At 40.7% G+C, this 14,377-nt stretch overlaps 1 protein-coding gene across 1 annotated transcript in view; it reads right to left on the bottom strand.

Moving 5' to 3' along the window:
* The window catches only part of LOC131591999 (hepatocyte growth factor receptor-like), a 120,863-nt gene extending 107,827 nt beyond the window's left edge, over nucleotides 1-13,036 (bottom strand). The window contains exon 1 of the mRNA XM_058863187.1: nucleotides 12,951-13,036. The gene's annotated coding sequence lies outside the window, so the exon portion shown is untranslated. The remainder of the gene's footprint in view (nucleotides 1-12,950) is intronic.
* Between the last annotated feature and the right edge of the window lie 1,341 nt (nucleotides 13,037-14,377).

The following is a 14,377-nucleotide window of genomic DNA, read 5'->3' as shown; positions in this document are numbered from 1 at the left end:
AACTCTGTAAAGAATAGGTTGTTAGTAACTTTGACTCCCTCTGCCTCCTTGCCCCACCAGTACATCCATGTATACACATACACACACACACACACACACACACACTCACACACACACAAACACTTTTTAAGTGGTTTCAGGGCATTTTAAAGAAGCCAGGCCCTTATTCTTTCCCACCCCCTTATTCTTTCTCAATGAGGCAATGAATCCATGTTCTGTGCATTTTTTGAAGTCCCAAAAAGTAGCCAAAATAGGTGAAAATTCATTTCCCATTGCTGATCATTTTATGCTCAGCACGGAGCTTTCAAAGTCTGACTAAACCTCTATTGCCAGGGCAGTGTCCCAGAGTTTACACCATAATGTCTGCTTCAGCTCCTTTTTCATTTTGAGAAGGGTATCCAAACCTTACCAGCAAGAGGTGTATAAGGATACAATGTTAACCTGACTAATTTAAAAGGAACTTCGACCAAATTGAGCTGCGCAAAACCCCGACATGATTACACAGATTTGTCCCCCTGAGCAGCAGGGGGACTTGTCACCTCCTTCTGACAAGTGAAGTGAAGCCAAGAGTGGCCAGCCTTGCTCCTTCTGTCCAAAACCAAGCTTGCCTTCACCTCAAGCCTGCTCCTAATGGGAAGAAGTAATTTTCCTGAGTAAAGTGATATTTGGGGCATTTCTGTTACTCATATTCTCTCAAGTCCCTAGCTGCTGTCACATCAGTGTTATTGAATTAGGATCTATGGTAGTTTATCAGGCAGAATGTCTGAAGGCTCTGGTAAGCAAAGGTGTTACAGAGGTAGAAACACCAGGGAAATCACAAGAAAATCATTAAGATGAATAATGATTTAAAGACAGTGCCACCACTCCAGAGGTCTGCCCATCAGGAGGATCACCACTTAGGTTTTTTAGTTCATTACAATCCAGTAAACCTGGTGTCAGTGTAAAGTGTACATAGGGATAGAATTGTAGTCACTTTTTACAGACAGATGTCTGCTACATACGAATAAATTTGTCTTCTGCACCCCACTTCCTGCAGAGGGAAACATGGGGTGCAGCCAGAGGAGATGTCATGTGGAGTGATAGATAACCTGAGCATCCTTCGTCCACTGTGTGGGTGGTAGGACCAATTAGGGAGTCTGTGTGCTCCTTTCCTGCAGAGAGGTGGCTGATGGCTCCCATGTGCAATGGGTTACAGTCTCTCAAGAAGCTTCATTGCATTGTTCCTCACATGTCTGCTTAGCAATAGTTTTCCTTGCTCTGGGACCTGATTACTCTGCAAAAAGGTGAAGTGTGGAACTTTGTGTCAGCTGTGTGCTGCAGTTGACTGTGACTGGAACCCCTGGACACAGGTGATTGAGTACTCCCCACAGTTGGTGCTCTCTCATGACCTGTGGGTTCAGGGCACACACAGGGAAGCTTCCCTACAGGTGGTCATTTCACATGGGAGCTTAGACCACCATACTCTACCAAAAACTGATCAAAAAGGTAATGAGTGGAAGCAACCATTGCTATTCCTGTGCACATTTGTTTTTCCAGTGCAAATACTTTATGAGTACAAACTCAGGAATGTTAGGCATGGCATTGTTATTGATTCCCTCAAGCTCATACTTGTTTCTGAGCCACCAAATTATTAGATGAAGAGCGATGTATGCAGAACAAATCCAGCACCTGATTGATAGGAAGGGGCGTGCAAGGCCCCAGCTCAGGGCAGGACTCTGCAGGCATGCGGAATACACTGTGAGACAGCACTCACGTCTAAGCAGTCCTTGTAGGAGATGTAGAACAAGAATAACATCAAACCCTGCTCTTTCTGACGGGAATTTTGCACTTTGTATTGATGTACCCCTGAGGAATTAAATAGCATTTGAAAATATCCATACAAACACACTTAGAGCTGCTTAGGGAGCAGAGGTAGAGGACGCAGAGATGTGTGGGCACTCTCTCTTCCCCTGGCTGCTGTGCAAGGAGATGATGCAAGTGAACAAAGCCAGTGATCGCAGCTGTACCCAAGGATACTTTAAAACAAAAAGAAAGATAATACTTTTGAAACCAGGGCCATAATTACTATTTATTTCGACAGCAATTTGCCTTATTATGGTACACAGCATTTGTTACCTAGGCAACAGATTTCTGTAGAGGCCTGGATCAAATGAAAGTAAATCAGGCAAGATCTAACACCAACATCAATAATATATTTTGAAAACAAAAGACTAGAGAGTCAGCAATTTCACCTAAGAGTTTTATTTTTTATTATTACAATCAGTAGATACAAGCAACAGTTTCCATCTAAGTAATACCTTTCTCTACTGTGCCTGACCTTTTTCATATACATTTACAAATAAAGAGAATTTTACAGAGTTCTGCTCCTGTAATTGTAAGCATGGATGAGTGACATGCAATACACTTCTGCAGCCATGTGTAGAAGAAGCACTGTTGACATATCTAACCTGATATTTTAATGTCAAGTCCTTACTCAAGCCCAGCCTCCAAGTTGTTTATGAGCTGGAATGTGCTTCACTGTGGGCTCAGAAAGGTGTACACCTGGAGAGGAAATTCTACGTCTGGTCACTGTCATGGCACCTGCTCTCTCTTGTTTGGGCTCCAGCTGGATATTATTTATGGGTTTCCCTAAGATCAGGTGCTTTGAGTGAAACTGTTAGTCAGGGATATGTATGGAAAGCTCTATTCATGGATGGAGAGCATGACAGAATGTTTAATGTCCTTGAGCTTCTCCGCAAGCCTATCTTAATCTCACAGCATAAGCAGAGGCCAAATACCATTTTATGAATTCATACACAGTGTGCAGTTTGATGATTTTCCTATCCATTGGCAAATAACTAAATTAAAGGACTGAAAATTTGCAAAACAGATTTAGGGAACAGTGTGCAGATACACTTTCAAATGTAGCTTTTGGGAGATACATGGTTGTATTTTGGGACTAGCTTTTATTTGAAGAAACACTGAAGAAACAACGTAAATCAGTGCAGATTAAAATCTTTAGGAAAGGAGTCTGATATTTTAGAGTCCAAGGCAGAATGAATATAAAAAGACAGGGCTAAGCACTATAAACTATAAATACATTAATCTCTTTCTAAATTTTGCTTAAAAAATCCTAGTCAGGAAGCACTAGACAGCTTGAACCATTGATCATTCTAATGGTTTTTTTGCATCTTTTCTTATTTGATCTTTTCCTTTTTCTTTTTTGTAAGCATAGAACAAAAACCAAAAAGCTGAAGAAAAACGTCTTGAGAGTTAATATGAGCCTAGAAAAAGTAATATGAAGTTTGTAGCAAAGAACAATTTAGGAAGGCTCATTTTTAGACTTTTTATACAGCTCTTCCACTACAATCTTAATGGGGCATGTCCCCTGCAGATTTCTGACCTATTATGTACGTTTGACTAGCTATTGTGGGCTTTCCTTTTCAGACTGGGCTCTTCTACTCCTGGCAAGTCACTGTCTTTATTGTCTAACCTTTCTTTAATCTACCTCAATCAGCTTTCTTCCATCCCAGGGCTGCTAAAGCACTAGGACAGCTATAGCAATTATGGATGAACTCTGCAGGTGCTTTGTGGCTGCCTGTCCATCGTGGTTGTCTGTCCTTTGCCCCTCTCTGGAAAGGCAGCACTGGGGTAGGATGCCAGCCCGCAGGGCTGGAGCTCTCTGCTGAGAGTCACACACCTTCTGGTGATGCTCTTCACAGCCTACCATTGCTTTCATCCTGCCTCTCACATAGTCTCTGAGAGCGCCAAAAAATCACTGAGAGAAAAGAAAGGTCCTGACTGTTAGAGCCATTGGGCAGAAAATATTTTGCTGGGAAAACTTAAGATGCTGCAATCTGACCCTAAGGTAGTGCCCTCTTTCTGAGAGCCTTTACAAGTTCACAGCTGCCAATAAATCCCGTAGAGGTAAACACGGCCAGTTGCCTGACATTGAGAGAACAAGAGCTATTTAGTAATCTGAAAGAACCTGGATTTGCCATGCCACACTTGGGTTCTCAAACATGCACTTGGGGGATTTGCATCAGTTTGTGCTGAAAACATTGGAGGCTTCTCTTGGTAATGCGCATCCTGTCTGTATATTTGATACTTCTAATAACACCAGCAATCAAATACAGAAAAGACCATTCCATTTTAATACAGCTGGAGAAAGAGGTACGCATGTTGAGTAATTCACTTGTTGGCAAAAGAAAGGAGTTTTACTCAATTTTGGCAAAAGTAGGTATTTATTAGTGCTAAGTTTTCCCAAATCCTTCCGGATTACTTCCTTCACAGAGTCTTAGGGAGGTACAGGACTTTGGAGGTAACAGGTTTTGGATAATGTGTTTTCACTGGCATCTGTGACCGTTAATAATTTGCAAAGGTCTCCTGGTTCTTTTTTTTCCGAGAATATCCTGGCTGTGTCTCAATTTTATAGCATGCAAATTCCCCACTTTGGTTTTAATAAGCCATTGAACTGTGTATGCCACTGGACTGTTGTTTTTGGAGCTGCTCAGAAATTACTTTTCTTAATGAAAATTATGCTTTATGATGAAAAATGAAGCTCATGTTTTCAACTGAAAATGGTTTTGTTTTGATACCTCAAGCGTCTCATGGGAGCAGTAGTCTGCATGCTTCATGTTCCAAAGCCTTCAGCTGTGGGGGCTTCTTAAACAAACTGCTCCTCCCTTGACCTGCCCTGTGAGTTCCTGGCTGTAGGACTTGTCATAGGATATCTAATCCAGCTAGAAAACCTGGGCAACAGAGGGGAATGGAGACAGCTACAGCTTTAATGAATTACCACAGGGACAATCCTGAAATGTTTTGGGTTTTTAAAGAAAAAAAGCCAATAAAATGACAACAACAATAACAAAAAAACCCCCCCAAACTTCTGGTAATCTGTTGCGAGGGTTTGGCCTTGGCTGGATGCCAGGTTTTCACTAAAGCCTCTTTATCACTCCCCTCCTCAGCTGGACAGGGGAGAGAAAATACAATGAAAAGCTCAGGGGTTGAGGCAAGGACAGGGAGATATCACTCACCAATTACTGTCACAGGCAAAACAGACTTGACTTTGGGAAATTAATTGAATTTTTCACCAAGCAAGTCAGAGCAGGGTAATGAGAAATAAATCCAAATCTTATAAAAAACCTTCCCCCCACCCCTCTCTTCCTGGACTCAAATTCACTCCTGCTTTTCTCTCCCTCCCCACCCCAGCGGTGCAGGGGGACAGGGAAAGGAGGTGTGGTCAGTTCTTCACACATCTCTGTTGCTCCTTCCTCCTGAGGAAGAGGACTCCTCATGCACTTCCCCTGCTCCTATTTGTGTCCTCCCATGGGAAACAACGCTCCACGAACTTTGCCAGTGTGAGCCTTTCCCACAGGCTGTAGTTCTTTATGAACTGCTCCAGAGTGAGTCTCTTCCACGGGGTGCAGTCCTTCAGGAACAGGCTGCTCCAGTGTGGGTCCCCCACAGGGTCATTAGTCCTGCCAGGAGCCTGCTCCAGCCTGGTCTCCTCCCTGCACATGGCCATAGGTCCTGCCAGGAGCCTGCTCCTACGTGGGCTTCCTGCAGGACCACAGCTTCCTACAGGCATCCACCTGCCCTGGTGTGAGATCCTCCATGGGCTGCAGGCGGATCTCTGCCCCCAGGCCTAGAGCACCTCCTCCCCTCCCTCTTCACTGCCATGAATGTCTGCAGAGCTGTTGCTCTCACTCCTCTCTCTCTGGCTGCTCAATTTCATTTTCCCCCTTCTTAAATGCATGATCCTGGAGGTGCTGCCACCGTCCCTGATGAACTTAGCCTTGACCAGTGGAGGGTCCATCTTAGAGCTAGCTGGTGTTGGCTGCATCAGATGTAGGGCAAGCTTTTGGCAGCTTCTCAAAGAAGCCATTCCTGTACTCCCCTCACTACCAAAACCTGGTCATGCAAACCTCATACACCTGCTTTTTGAAAAAGATGAAACTCTCACCAAGAATTTAATTTAGCTGAAAACTTATCAGAAAACAGTGTGATGAAAAGAATTTGCATGTAATTAACTGTTTTTTCCCTTTTTAAAGAATAATGCTGATTCTGCCGGAGAGCAGATCTGTGTTGCACCAGAGGAAGGTTTATAAGACATATGTCTGATGACATTGCAAATGGCTGCACTTGAGATACACTGTCAGAAAGCACTGGACACAAGGGAAACTAGGAAACATAACAGACCTTCTGTGCTTAAGAGATTAAACTCTCCTGCTGCATAAAAAACCTGTAGCACCTAACAAAACTGAGCATTCTACATTACCTACAACTGGTTTCAAATTATTGCAGGCTGATTTTCAAGGTGTCTGCACCAGAAGATCTTGCAAGAGAGGTTTTTAAAATTTCTTGGTTTGTTAAGGTTTGGCATGACTGCCTCTTGAATATCATCTGCTCTCCTGACTGTGTTCTTAATTTTACTATATGGTCTTAGATTTTTTGTAAAGCAAATATATTGTCTTTTTAAGTCAGAACCTGGATTTTTGTTTTGCCTGTCCTATGGTAGCAGCAGGTCATTATGTTATTAGACACTCTCCCTGTTTCAGCCATCTCTTCAGTTCCCTTGTGTTACTGTTTGCACAACTGGGCCTTTCTCATGCTTTCGTGCTCTTTGTCATGGGTCTCTGAGTTGCCTGAGTACATCTCTGGAGATTTTCTTTCTCTTTTTATTGCAATGGAGTGCCTCAGACAGGTTTTGCAGTGCTAAATAAAGTTGGGGAGAAGTTTCCTTCTATCCAAACCATAGATATAAATCCACGAGTTTATGGTATACTCAGTGTCAAGTTTGCTTTCTTTGTGAGAATTGATGATTTCTCACCTACGATAGAATTATTTGCTGGTCCTTATGCCTTTGTCTCAAATGCTTTTGGCATTTATGATCTGTATTAAACTTGTGTTTTTCATGTCAGTGAACTGCTTGGTGAGATGTTCTCATTTTCTAGCTTCCCTGTGTTCAGTTTTATGTCCATTCTCCTGACACCTTTTTAACCACACAGCAACTAAACAATTGTTCTTTGGGAGCTGGGAGTCAAGCAAAAAATTTTCCCTCTTTCAGGCCAATTAAAGACTTGTGTTTTTTCAAAAGTAGCAAGCACTGGAGAACAGTGGATTCACAGAAAATTGGTGTTATTTAGGCACATTAGTTGATTATTTTCCTAAAACCAAACTATTTTGTCATCTGAGATACCTTATGTCTTTTGTCTCTCTCTCCTGCTCCTGTGAGACTGATGGAGCAGACACAATTCATTGAGTGACTCCTTTGATGCCAATAGGATGAAAGTCACAGCCAAACAGGGCTATGAGCTTTTGAGATTACTTTCTGAGATTATTTTCTGATTGCTTTAAAAAAAACTACTGTAGCAAATCTACAGCTACCAAGGTAATTTTAATACAACAAGAGTCTTTCTCATAATGGTATTCTGTAATTATATTGTGCCTAGGAGAAAAAATGTCTTCAGGATATTTCTGGAGGCTGCTTTTATACAATATTAATTTTGGTTGATAATCAGATAGGCAAACATGTTTACCTATCATGCAACCAGTTTGCTTGCTCTGTTAAACATGGCTATATCATGTAAGATCTACCTTTCATTCAAAGAGCTTGAACTGACTGAGAGGAAATAACCAAACTGGCAGTTTTACTCCAAAATATCAGCAAATGAACTGCAGCATTAGTTCCCATGTTGGCTAACTCTTTGGGATGTGGCCAAATCTCAGAGATGCTATTTTTTAGGCACCTAGAGGTGTTTCATCTGCATGGGCAAACAAGTTTGCCTCCCCCTGACTCCTGTCAGCTGTGTGGATTCTGCCTGTAACCTGTCTGACCGTGCTGTGGCAGCTGGGTGTCCCTGGAAGTGCCTAGAATGCTTCTGCAGAACCACGTGGAGTAAAGAGCAGTAAATCCATACTGTGACTAGAAAATGAGCAGGTATCTATCGACTAAAGGACCACAGAACCTTCTGCATAAAAAGCCTTGGTTGCTGTGCAGTCACAGTTTGGAGAGCAAATGAACCCTTCAGATGGTTTTCATTTATTAGCTTGTTCTGTCCAACATAGATATGAATGTTGATTTTTGCTTCCCATAAAAGAGGACTGTAGTGATTGCAAATCTCTAGGTATTTCACATGTTTATTTAATCTTTTCCAATCAACTACCTAAAGCTCCATGAACATTAAAATTAATCAATTTAGGTTTAATTGAACTGTGTTTCAAAATCACAACATATATCTTTATTCCTAAAGTAAATTTTAAAATAACCGGAAAACATAACTGCTGAGACTATAATTGAACACTATTTATCTCTTTAATCACTTGTTGGTTATGTTCCAGGCTTAGCATCTACAATTGAATATTCAACAAAATATCAGCATGATTTTCTTTCTAGACTACTGCTTCAGTACTCAAGGCATACATTAATTCTTACTTTCAACTGTTAGTAATCTAGCCAATACTCAGTGTTTAGTATGCTGGATCTGTGACAGAAACTTTCCCCCACACAGGCAAGTGTCTTTGACTTCAGTACAGTATTAAATAACTAATGTTGTGACAATCTTTCAGAAATATCATCACTCCTGCATGTCAAATGACTCGTCAGCACGTTTACAAACCAGCTGACAGCAACATGGCTTGTTAGGTCAGCTTAAATAGTGGCTTCAAAGTATAACTTCATTTATAGATCAGAAGAGACTTTGAATTTCTGTCAGGGTGATTTTACAAACAAGCTGTGAGGCACAGGGATGCTCTCACAAAAATGAGGAGGAGCAGTGGACCCATGCGATTCCCCCACTGCAGCCCCTTCATGCCCTTCCCATGAGTGACAGTACTCTACTGAGCTCCTCCTCAGAGAGGGCTTCTTCCAGTCAGGGAAATACATAGGCATCCACACACTCTTCCTCTTCCTATTTATTAAAAAAATAATAATCTCAAAGCCTTTCTTATCTGCGTTGTTGTACAACAGCAAAATGGTATAACTCCCCTGTGGCTCTGATGTATAGTCAGATTCCAGATGCAATAGATTGGGCAGTAGATTACCACTAACCCACTCCTATTTAAGCTCAGCTGACAGACTATTCTTTTCCATTAATATGTTGATTTTTTTTAATACGAACAACAGAAGATGGAATATGGGAAGAAATAAGGATGTGGAACTGCATTTTCTTTCTATCTCCAGCTAATTCACCTTTTAAAACCTATGTACAATCAGCAGTGGCTCTGAATATGGATTTACAGCATTGTGATTCCTGCCTCACATTTTGTCTGTTTGAATGTATTTATATTTAATCAGGGTATTGTGTATTTTTCCAGATACTGCCTTGCCTGCAGCTATGGCAGCAGCCTTTTAGAAGAGTCTTTTAAATTGTAATTAAATAAAATAAATAGAAACAGAAAAAGTGCAGAAATATTTAATGGAGGATAAGAGCATTCAGGATGCAAGAGGTGCTATTTTTCTCTAATAATTTGCATAAACCACCTGCCTTAGTTTATCCAACTGTTAAATTGTTATAAGAGCACATTTTTCCCCCACCCCAAGGGTTGTGGACAGAACTCATTAATGTTTCATAAACACTTTCAAATACTTATCTAAGATCATCCTATTCATAGTGGGTCACACTAATGAGATCTAGTAATGAAAGGTAAAAAACAAGTATTATTATAATATTATTTATTCAATTACAAACACAAATATTGTGATAGGGTACAACCATCGTGGCATCTTTACAATAAGAAATTTATCATAATTTTTAATTTAAGCATTATTTCAAATTAAAACCGCATTAATTCTATACCAATAAGGTTTTTTCCAATAACAAGCCAATCAAAACTCTGACATTCTGTAATTAAATTCTTTATAACACAGCTTTGCCTCTGATTTTTATCCATCTCTGTGCACAGAGCCACCAGTAGCTTCCCACAATGACTTGATGATTTCTGAGTGAGCAGCCATTTTCCTCTCTCCTCAGCCACAATTAAGAAGTTTATCACTTATTTCCAGTGGCTCCTGAAGCGGTCCAGGTGCATCCGCATGCGACAGGCGCTGGCCAGGAGTGTTTTCCATCAGGCCCTGTGGCTCTGCAGGTGAGACTGAGCTGTGTGCCTCTGGGGAAACTAGAAGGGCAGCAGCAGCCCTTGAGGTGTGCTCAGCTGCACCTCCCTCACCAGGCAAAGCTGCTAGAGTTACTAATGCACAGGCACACACAGCACCTGGAGTTTGTCCCCTTCAGAAGTGTGGAGATTATAAAGATTTGCTACATTACTTAAGTTTTCCAAAGACCTATCTGCATATTCAAAGGTGAGGTCTCTTCCAGACAGATTAAAATATTTTTTCATAGGATACTCTCAACTCTTCTTGAAAATGATCCCTGAAGGTAGTGCTTGGTGCCTTGTGGAGGAATGCTCAGTCCTCCAAATCTGGGCATGAGGTGCAGGCTGAATATGCTCAGATAGGCTGCTTTGGTCAAAGCTGGTGGAGTTGTGGCAACCAGTACACAAAAAATATTATGTACTGTTTTCCAGGGTTTTTTTGTTTGTTTGTTTGTTTGTTTGTTTGCAGTCCTAGGATTGCCTAATAGATCAATTTGTTTGTCGTTACACAAGATTCCCCAAAGAAGTGCCTTATGGACACAGGGATCTGTGCAAAGATTTCCTTTCTATTCTACACATATTTAAAGCCAGCTCTAAAGCAGGCCAGACAAGGTAAGTCCTGCTCTGTAGGAATTAATATATCCTGAGTTGACTGATCCTAGTGAAACATTTGAGAATGCATGTTATATGAGACAGAAAAGCTGAAATGATAACAGTGAATTGTTTCAACACAGTAGAGACTAATTTGCAACAAGAGTTTTAATTTACAATTCCAGTGACATTAATAAGTTGCTGCTGAATATTTTGGTTTATCTGAAACTCTGTTTCCAGCTGGAAAAATACAATAGCAATTGGAATACTGAATCCTCCTGCCGATTTTTGAGGCTATTTGATTTTGAACCACCCCTCTTAAAAATACCTTTTTCAAGGAGGCTTTTTTGGGTGTAGGTAATACACACAGCAGTGCAGAAGGACAATTCAGTGTGGGTGCATAGCATTGTCCTCTACTGAGTCCTTCTGCCCCTGGCAGGGTGCCTAGGAAAGACAGCCTGTAAGCACCCGAATCAGAGGCTGTAAGGCTCCTCTTTCCATGTAAATAAAGCACTTCACCGTGGATTTTTCTCAACTTCACATAATCAGTTCTTGCAACAGGAAGGAGATGATAAGCAAAGAAGCAGAGGATATTGTGTAGCAGAAAGAGCGTTGTGATTACCCAGTAATGTTTTCTTCATTAATTGCTTGAAAAAAAAATAAATCTCGTGTTTACAAAAGTAAACAGGTTTTACTTGGCTACTATGTAGCCACAGGATATAAATACTTGAAAGACAAAAAATAAGTTTTAATTGTAGATGCTTGATGTGCACTGGAAGCAAGCAAATAAAGTCCAGAAAGAAAACTTTATTTGCCAGGAGCCTATATGTGAAGCACTGTTGAAACTGTTTTTTATGCAACTTGAATTACAAATCTGTTACCTGTTAACCTGAAATAGCTTTTGAGGGTTCTGAAAGTTCTGAAGGCTGAGAATTTTTACTAAGATGACCAGAAGAAAGTAACCTCTGGTTAAAGAAGAAAGAATGTAAGGGACATCTACAGACTTACAGACTGGAATATAAAAAATCAAATAACCCACTTCTTCCTAGCCAGTTATGGTGATGCCTGTGATAAAGAACTTAAAAAGTGGGCCATCCTTTCCAAACTTCTCATTCTCTTGTCTCTAAAGTACATATGTTTTTTTCCATCTACATGGATGACTTTCTGAATGTTTATCTTTTAATGAGGCCCGGAAGCAAAATGCTCCTTTGCAAGTCTCATGGAAAGAAGCATTTCTTGCAAGTTTATCATTTTGCCCAAAGTGTTTTGAAGGTCTGCCAGTTGCATAAAAAACAAAACAACATTGGACGGTGTTTAACAGAAGTTAAAAATATGACGTGCCTGTCCCAGAAACCATGATCACATTGTTGATCTTCGTAACACAGCCATGGCACAATTGCAATGAAACGTATTTCCTTTGGCTACAGGAGGTCCACGGTTCCCACTGACAGCAGGAAATGGAAGTACCATGGATGGTAGTACACAGACATTGATCCAGATGCAAGGACATATCCACCAGAGCAATTGAACCCTGCTCTAATGAAGAGATGTGATGAGACAGTGAAGGGCCTTGACCTTGTTCATGGCACCCCCAGAGCCTGAGCTCCCCAGTGAGCTGGAAACTGCTGACCTGGCAAAGCACTGACAACCACAAGTGACAGCCACTCCTGTCACATCTCATCTTTGCAGCTCAAGGACTAAAAGTAAAAAGCTCACTGGAGAGAAGATCTAGAGAGAATGTCTTCTGAGTGTTTGACAGAGCCTGGCCAATTCATTGCTATTTTACCAATACGCTATAGAGGACACTAATAACACTTTTATGTCATTGAAACAATTTGGAATTCAGTTCTTCAAAAAATTGGAGACATACAGGCAAGATTTTGGTTTTATTCAACACATTGTACTCTCATTTACCAGAATAGCACCAATGGATTTAGCTGTGTGGGGGAATATGGGACTCTGCAGCTTCCAGCATTGCTCTCTGTTATTGCGCACTGCTGGTTGCACTGTTGAGCAGCCATCTGAACTGCAGGCTCTGAACCAGCAGGCACACCTGGATGTGCTAGAGGAAGTTTGCCCCAGGTCTATGCCCAGTCCTTCCCTCTTCAACATCCACATATTGTGCTAAGTTCTTCTGAGATGTTTATATCTTATTACCCTAAGCCCTCATTTTTGCTTAGTTGGAAAGCATCATTACACACGTGATGATTTGGAAGCTTCACTGTAACGTTTCCAAATCCCACTCCTAATTAACAAAGGAACAAACCCAGCACAGAACTACTTACCATGCCACTTTCTTCTGCCAGTGAGTCCAAAATGAGTCTTATCTGAAGCTTACAGACGTAGATTTGGACTTAGGACTGGCTTTAAAATTAATCTGAAAAAAAATATATAAGAAGACATTAAAACTGATATCTAGTCTCATGTGAGAATACTGATGCTAATTCACACACACGTAGAAATGTGTGGGCTGAGTGTACAATGTTTGCACTGAACACATCCCTGGTTGTATAACTGAATTAAATGAATAAAACAGAAAGTGTTTTCTCTCTGTGGCACCCATTTTGAAAATGCTTTTAGAATCACCAGATTCTTAAAACACCTGTAGAGTCTTCAGGGCCCCAGTTTGCTGGTGTTTCAAGCAGACCTCTTACAGACAACATCATTGAAATTCCTCTAAGCATGAACCCATCCTGAAGACTACAATTTGCATTGAACTGTTTCAGTTCTGATATTGCAGAACATCTTATACCTTGGGAAGGTGAGGACATTATGAACAAAAGGGCTGGTCACAAGCTGCAGGCTTCATCGTGAATCAGTGCTGACGACAACTATTTGTCAAATGTGTTTTACACCTAATAACAAACAACATAACATCCCAAACTGTCTGTTCATAGCTCACTGATCTGAATTTATTTAGCTAAATATTTCCTGTGATTTCTTTCAACATGGCCTTTAGTGCAATTCTTATCAAAGAAATCAGGCTCTTATTTCTCCCGAGCAGATTGAGTTCTCTGTGTTAACTAGCAGATCCCTCCATTGCCTTGTATTAATACCTCCAAAATCCTGTCAATGTGGTTACCTAAACCTAGTAAACGTGTACTAAATAGCAATGCTAACAATTTGACCATCTAGTTGCAAGCAGTAAGTTACAAAAGAAGTCATCTCTGCCTTTCATTTATTTTCCCCTTAATGGTCTCATTAGTTTTTGTAGCTGGGCACAGCAGTTAATGGCCTCAACAATAAATCCTGCAAAGTGAGATTTTAAAACTTCAAGGTAGATCTGTGCTACTGGTTTGTCTTGTTATTTCCAATGTTGACCTCGGCTACCTTTATATAGGTAATTTCCCCTTAACTTTTAACTGTTTCAGAGTCTAACAAGTGATATCTAATTCTGAAATATTAAATCATGACCACACATATGCCAAATGAGTGCTCCAGGCTCTACAAAATGATGTAGCAAGACCTGCCAGGATTACAGTAGCTTAAAATCAGAAGTATTTGAAAACAGTGACAGTGAAAACATAGTTCCTTTTTATTTGTGTCTTGAACTTCTGAACTTTATTATTCAGGTCCTTCCAGCAGCCCTGTGAGGGCCAGAAAGCCCCTTTTAAAAAATAACAACACAAAGCCAACAGTTTTTATTTAATCATATGACTTCAGCACCTGGGAGCTTAAGGAAGAGCAACAAGGAAAACAAAAGTCACAATCA

This window comes from Poecile atricapillus, chromosome W (assembly GCF_030490865.1).
Source record: "Poecile atricapillus isolate bPoeAtr1 chromosome W, bPoeAtr1.hap1, whole genome shotgun sequence".
Classification (NCBI taxonomy): domain Eukaryota; kingdom Metazoa; phylum Chordata; class Aves; order Passeriformes; family Paridae; genus Poecile; species Poecile atricapillus.
Note: the sequence above shows the minus strand (reverse complement) of the source record. Positions and strands in the feature narration are given on the sequence as shown.